The sequence below is a fragment of the Leguminivora glycinivorella genome, chromosome Z, assembly GCF_023078275.1.
Source record: "Leguminivora glycinivorella isolate SPB_JAAS2020 chromosome Z, LegGlyc_1.1, whole genome shotgun sequence".
Taxonomy (NCBI): domain Eukaryota; kingdom Metazoa; phylum Arthropoda; class Insecta; order Lepidoptera; family Tortricidae; genus Leguminivora; species Leguminivora glycinivorella.
The window spans coordinates 34,099,051-34,106,083 of record NC_062998.1 but is presented as its reverse complement, the minus strand read 5'-3'; the positions used below and the strand labels follow the sequence as shown (position 1 = coordinate 34,106,083).

Sequence of the window (7,033 nt, the reverse complement as noted above, 5' to 3'; positions counted from 1 at the left end):
TACTACTTGCTACTACTAAAGGTTACCATAATTTTTAATTTGTGGTAACCTTTTTATCCAAGAATGCAGAACGTTGATGTATGAACTATTAGGGTATAAAATGTACAGCCCTATTATTGTATGTATGTATAAATGTGAGCGCCAAGGTAGTCATAATAAATAAATATATTAATAACTAGAACTAACTGCAACCTGCGATAACTCTTCATTGAAAATACAGAAATCTTTTTCAGTTTGTGATGTGTTTATTGTCAAAAATATTGCTTACAACCGAACTATGACATAACCGTAATAAAATATTAAACTATAGGACGCTATACATGTAAATAAAACAATAAGTGGCCAAGCTATTAAGAGCGCTTTCATACGTATTGGAAAGTAAAGTAATTCAACTAAGCAGCATTATAGTAGTTTTGTTTTGATACTACCTTCTGTAAGGCGGGCCTTGTCATAATTATACATGCTCTTGTATTACAATAGGCCCCGTAGCCGAATGGCATTTCTGCGATGCGAAACGCCGCAGAAATGTAGTTTGGCTCTGTCGTGCCAATACACAAGAGCGATAGAGATAGATAGCTACGAAAGAGAAATTATCGTGAGCGGTTCGTGAGCGTTTGTGCATTCGGCTACGCACACTGGCCCCGTAGCCGAATTGGCCGCAGAAATGTAGTCTGGCTCTGTCGCGCGAATACGCAAGAGCGATAGAGATAGATAGCTACGAAAGAGATATAGTGAGCGTTTGTGCATTCGCTTGACAAACACTTACTATAACATCGTAGCTAGTTATAGTATGAATGTCATTTGAATAAAAATGTCGTTTTTTTTTTAAAATACGCACGCGGTAGTTCAACGGCATTACAAGTGATACAGTGAAAACTATATAGATGACGCTAGGGGCTCGTGTCATGTTTCAGTCCCTGTTTACAACGCAAGCCATTGTTCTTATTTTGAATTATGACAATCATGCAAAAGAGTACCATACTGTCAAATTTTCTATCTCTTTCATTTTGAGCGTGACGTCAATGATTAGTAATATTACTTTCAATATATTTAAAATTTAGATTTTAATGAGGCCATTTCGAACGGTGTTTATGATAGATATCATGTTGACAATCAATCTCCTGACCGTCTCGCTCACACTAATCCTATCCTATATTTAAACGAGTGCGACCGAAACAGTTGAGTATTATTGAAGATTTTTGAATGTCTGAAATCTTATTGGTAGTTGTCGAAAACCCGCTTTTTCCATAAAGTGTTGGCGCGACGTCAAGTGGGTGATAGGCGTACGAGCAAGTACGCGTTGGATGGTCGACTACTATGCGCGGCGGTTTTTACGCGTACTTAGACCGTTTTCACATTATCCGATCCGATATCGGATGTCGGAAGGATTTCAATAGAAACAATTCAAGATGGCGCCTGTAATGTATGGATTATCGGTCCGATATCCAATATCGGATCGGATAATGTGAAAACGCACTTACGGTGACACACAATCGTAAAAGGTCGTCGAGCCATAAGTGCGCATACTTGCTCGTATCGTACGTCTATCGCCCACTTCAGACTGCGTTTCGTTTCGATCGGCGTTTAGCGTCAATGATTATAAGCTCGGCTTCATGGCTTTACGAACCTTAGCTCGGACCATCGAATATAAAACTTATAAATTTCTTTATACGCATGCAAGGGTATAAAGAAGTTTATAACCAGGTGCTCCATGACACCATTGCACCAATCTGTCGCCAGCACCGCTACACTTCAACGGCCAAGTCACACAATTTCCGATATCGGATGTCGGAAGGATTTAAATGGAAAAAATCCAAGATAGCGTCTGTAATGTATGGGGTATCAGTCCTACATCCGATATCGGATCGGATAATGTGAAAACGCATTTAGTCTGAGATGCACTCAGATTATTATAAGCAAAATGATCTTCGAATGAACTTTCTGGACAATTGAGATGCATGGGCGCAGTCGAAACCAGCTCGCCCCTTCAGCCGTGTCCCGTTGAAAATCGGAAAGATTATTTTCCTTAGTTTAATGTTTACAAATTGGATTCTTTTTTCGCTTTTGCCTAATCTGTTAAACAAAGGCCTTTGTTTCTATTATTCGCTGCGGTTAGCTCTCGTTTAAACGGCACGTGCTATAGTCTCAGTGTAGTTAAAAAGCAACTATCATGATATAGCAATAAGGTTCAAATCCATAAAAAGCCCTTTCGGAGATAACACGTTTTGTCATCTTCAAAAAAGTTACCTGCACACTGCAAACTGTTTAATAAATTTGAACCTTATTGCTATCATGATAGTTGCTTTTTAACTACACTAAGACTTTAGCACGTGCTGTGGAAACGGGAGCTAACCACCGCGAATAATAGAAACAAAGGCCTTTGTTTAACAGATTAGGGCAAAACCGAAAAGTTCATCTCAGAAAATTCATACTATATCTTCATCGCTCTTTCGTATTGGCGCGATGCCAGATTGCGTTTCGATCGGAGTCTAGCGTCAATGATTCTCATTTCGTCTAAGCCGACAGGGGCACCATCAGGGCGTGTTCGTTCCTAGCTAAGGTACCTGCTTAAACGCCTTAGAAAGTCAGGTAATACTAATATACATATATAATAATTCACCGACACATACAAGAACTTAGGATATTAGGACATATCGTCACTACTTTTAAAAAATCTCGTATCTCACGCTGTTCCTCAAAGTTAAAACGCAGTAAGTCTATATGCATTCCATACGTACTTACTACAATTTTATTTTCATTGACAGACGATGATACAAGTTGTTTTAAAAGTAGTGACGATATGTCCTTTTCAGCAACTTGTGTGCGTCATGGTTACAACAATTGACTTTATATACGATTTTCGACACTATCCGATTTTTACCAGGCCTTCCAAGCGTTGAAGCAGGTAATTGTATTTCAGATGACAAACTGATATTCCCACTGTCCAGTGACCCTAGTGAGCAATAGAAATCACATCTGACTCCTATATCCCTGCTGATGTATTACAGGATACCATTCATTATCTAATTCAGCTTGCCGCCGTTTTACGAATAGTGGTGCTCCCACGTTTGCTCTTACATAATTGTGACGTTATCTGGGTAAAGGGACCTTAATGTCGATGGCATAACACCGTAAGCGCCATCGACAACAAGGTCCCTTTACCCATATAACGTCACAATTAAACATCGTGCGACAGGAACAGTGTGATAGTTCTAATAGTGTTTTATTATATTATCCTCTTTTATTATTTTGTAACAGCCAATGTGGGAGCACTATTACAATTATAGTCAGACCAGTCTTAAGTTGATGCCGACCCCTAGTACCTTAGCTTGGTCTTACTCGTGCGGCGTGCCGGTTTCCTTCATTTAAATACAAAATAAAAAAACCGGCCAAGAGCGTGTCGGGCCACGCTCAGTGTAGGGTTCCGTAGTTTTCCGTATTTTTCTCAAAAACTACTGAACCTATCAAGTTCAAAACAATTTTCGTAGAAAGTATTTATAATGTTCTACTTTTGTGATTTTTTTCATATTTTTTATACATATGGTTCAAAAGTTAGAGGGGGGGGGACGCACTTTTTTTTCTTTTAGGAGCGATTATTTCCGAAAACATTAATATTATCAAAAAAAGATCTTAGGAAACCCTTATTCATTTTTAAATACCTATCCAACAATATATCACATGTTGGGGTTGGAATGAAAAAAAATATAGCCCCCACTTTACATGTAGGGGGGGTACCCTAATAAAACATTTTTTTCCATTTTTTATTTTTGCACTTTGTTGGCGTGATTGGTATACATATTGGTACCAAATTTCAGCTTTCTAGTGCTAACGGTTACTGAGATTATCCGCGGACGGACGGACGGACGGACGGACGGACGGACGGACAGACAGACATGGCGAAACTATAAGGGTTCCTAGTTGACTACGGAACCCTAAAAAAAGGCGTTTGAGCATTTGAAAGAAATCTATCTTTCTTCTTTGGCTTGGTAGCAGTGACACGACGTCACAAATGTCAACTTAAGGTCCATTGTTATGATCTTATGATAACGCTCTTAATAGCAACGTACATTAAACAACTTCCAAACATGAATTAACCCAGTCACCGCCAACTTTGTACCTTTCTACTATAAATCCCTTACACTTGCTAATATGCCTATTGCCTAAGTATTAACCAATCTATAATAATGATATCATAAATTCGGAATAAAAGGCATCTGACACTGACAAGAATAATAATCGGACTAGCGACACTTTTAATTTACACAAACACTCATATCTAACCGCTTATTAACTGACATGTTCTCTGTGAATCCCTTGACATCCGAAAAGGGAGATGGAACTTTAAGACACGACACTGCACGTCTCTGGCGTTACATTAAAAACTTTTTATGCTAACGTGATTTAGCACTTGAGATGCTCTCATCATCATTGCAGTGATAGTCTGAGAGACGAAACTGTCCGCACATGACTAACTACATACCTACTATTTTTGCGGTTTAGCCCCATAAATGCTTAAGGCTGCTTTCAAAAAAAACGTCAAAAGAATGTAAAATTGATAGTTTTAGTCGGTGAAATACTACACTTTCCGTTATCCAATAGATTTATTTAATTCAAGTTCCAGTTAGAGCATTTTATTATCTTGATTTCTATAAGACTGGATTTTTGAAAACTAATTTACTAAATTAATTATGAATTTTTCTCTAATGCACGTTTAGAAAAACGCACGTATAGAGCTGAATCAGTCGATCTTATTTGTAAAATTTGGACAATTTTGAATATTAAAACGGGTAAATTTATAATTCGTATATCCTGTGCCACAATCATTTCAGACTAGATTTTTATTTTAAGTTTTTGAAAAAGAGTAAACTAGCCTAAGGCGAATTCAATTTTTTTCAGAAATTACCTAAAATTAAGTGACAATTTCTTTGAAAATCTACATCACATCGAAGTAAGTTTTGTACTTAATTAATCAGCAACGTTTACTTAAATTGCTGTTATGTCTTAGTGATTATAAATTGCTATTATTGATTTTTGCCAATTTTTTGAAAACGAGCCTTCACCGGTACAATTATTACCACTTTTGGACATTTTCTCATATTTTGTTAGACCAAGTAGAAAAAGTCCTATAATGTGATATATATTTATAAACTACTCGCAAAGCCCTTTAATTTGATACCACACACGGTATGATCGAGCGCTCGGTTGCGATTTCACTATTTTTAACACGAAAGCCCTCTTAATGGAATACAATTTTATTTCCTGGTGATAAATAAAGCATTATTTAGAAGAAATACTTCCTTAAAAGTGAATACATTCAGACATACGTTATCATTATAGATACAAACAATAATTACTTTATTATAACGATCACCAAGTTCACCAAAAGATACTGGTCGTTTCACGAAAGCTTACACAAATGAAATTAAGAAAATTTTAACCTTGAGTGACTGACAATGACAACTGTAATAATCGGTATACAGTCTACACTATATTTTTAACTCTCAACTCAACAACCACTATATTTTCAATCATTGATTCTATTCTATTCGTGCCCATTCTTTTGAAATAACCTATACAAATGGGCACCTTTTCCTGACCCATTTAACATTCAACACAAAACCCTTATTATTATATTTTGGTAACTATTTCATGTTTGCTACCTCCTATTGTTCTTAAATATACCTACCTAGAAACAAGGCAATGCTTTTTTTTAACGACTAAATGAGACTTTGTAGTACTATTAATTATTGTTTTATTTATTAATGAGGTCGAATGTTGGGTCATATGTCATATAAAATCTACCTATACATCATTTAATATTCCATTCATGGGCAACGGCGACACAATACATAATATACAGGTTCACTTTACTGTTGTAGATACATGAGGGTCAATCATTAAAAAAATCGAAAAGTCATGAGCTGTTTTCGAGTTTTATTTTTATCTGTTTTCTTATAGAATATCTAGTAACATATAAATCACAATGGAATGGAGTTTATGTAATGTTGATTCAGTCTTTAACCTATTGCTTACGAAAATTCTTAATCGCCAAAGCATTAATTAATAGTTATTTGTTATACAAGGGGGCAAAGTTGTATTTTAACGCCGAGTGTGGAATTGAAAAACGAGCAAGTGAAAGGATTCTATAGTTGAACCACGAGCGAAGCGAGTGGTTCGAGAATAGAATCCTGAACTTGCGAGTTTTTTAACACACGAGAAGTAAAATAAATTTGCACCCAAGTGTAACACAAAACTTTTCCCCTCACTACAGCGAGGAAACTACAACGCAAAAAATGCGTTTATCACTGCTTCCAGTAGTTTCACAGGTGGTAAATCATCTTTATTACTAGATTCACCCACTTTTATCAATTTTAAAGCAGTTAATTTGACTTTATTCAAGGTCAAATTACTTTACCCACTAGTGGATAAAATGCGTTTTTACCCGCTGGTATTAAAGGACAAAACACGTGTTTCCGAGCTAGTGAGGGGAAAAAATTATTATTTTATATGATGTTTTAACAACAATCAATAATTACCCACTTAAAACGTTTGACACCTAATTAAATTGTGCTGGGTAAGAATATCACATTAGAACACAAAATATTAATAAGTGGCACACTATAAGTTATTAATTTTATGTCATGTTATTCACTCTAGCTTTCAAAAATTACTGATTCACATTGAGAATGCAAATATCAATCCAAAGAAACAGAAAGTAAATTTAATTATTTCTCGCAGAATCTACAGGTAACAATATCAGACATAAAGAATAAACATAAGGTACATAATACATTTCAATGAAATGTTCACTGCTTTTTATACCACAACACATGCAGTATACCAGCTATAGAGACACTGAAAATTAAGTTTTCACCACACCAACTGGTAAAGGCTTACTTTGCTATTCGAAAACAGATAGCAAAATCGCATTTTATCCACAAGAGTGCAAAGTAATTTTATACAAATTTTAACTTGATATCTTGAGCTTTCTGGTAGAATTTACCTATAAATGATGATTTTGAATCATAAATAT

At 35.8% G+C, this 7,033-nt stretch overlaps 1 long non-coding RNA gene across 1 annotated transcript; it reads left to right on the top strand.

The window, feature by feature from the left end:
- Positions 1-626: 626 nt before the first annotated feature.
- On the top strand, positions 627-1,904 carry LOC125241958. The gene is made up of 3 exons (XR_007178803.1): positions 627-796; positions 1,226-1,227; positions 1,891-1,904. It is a non-coding gene; the product is annotated as an uncharacterized LOC125241958 (long non-coding RNA).
- Positions 1,905-7,033: the final 5,129 nt, after the last annotated feature.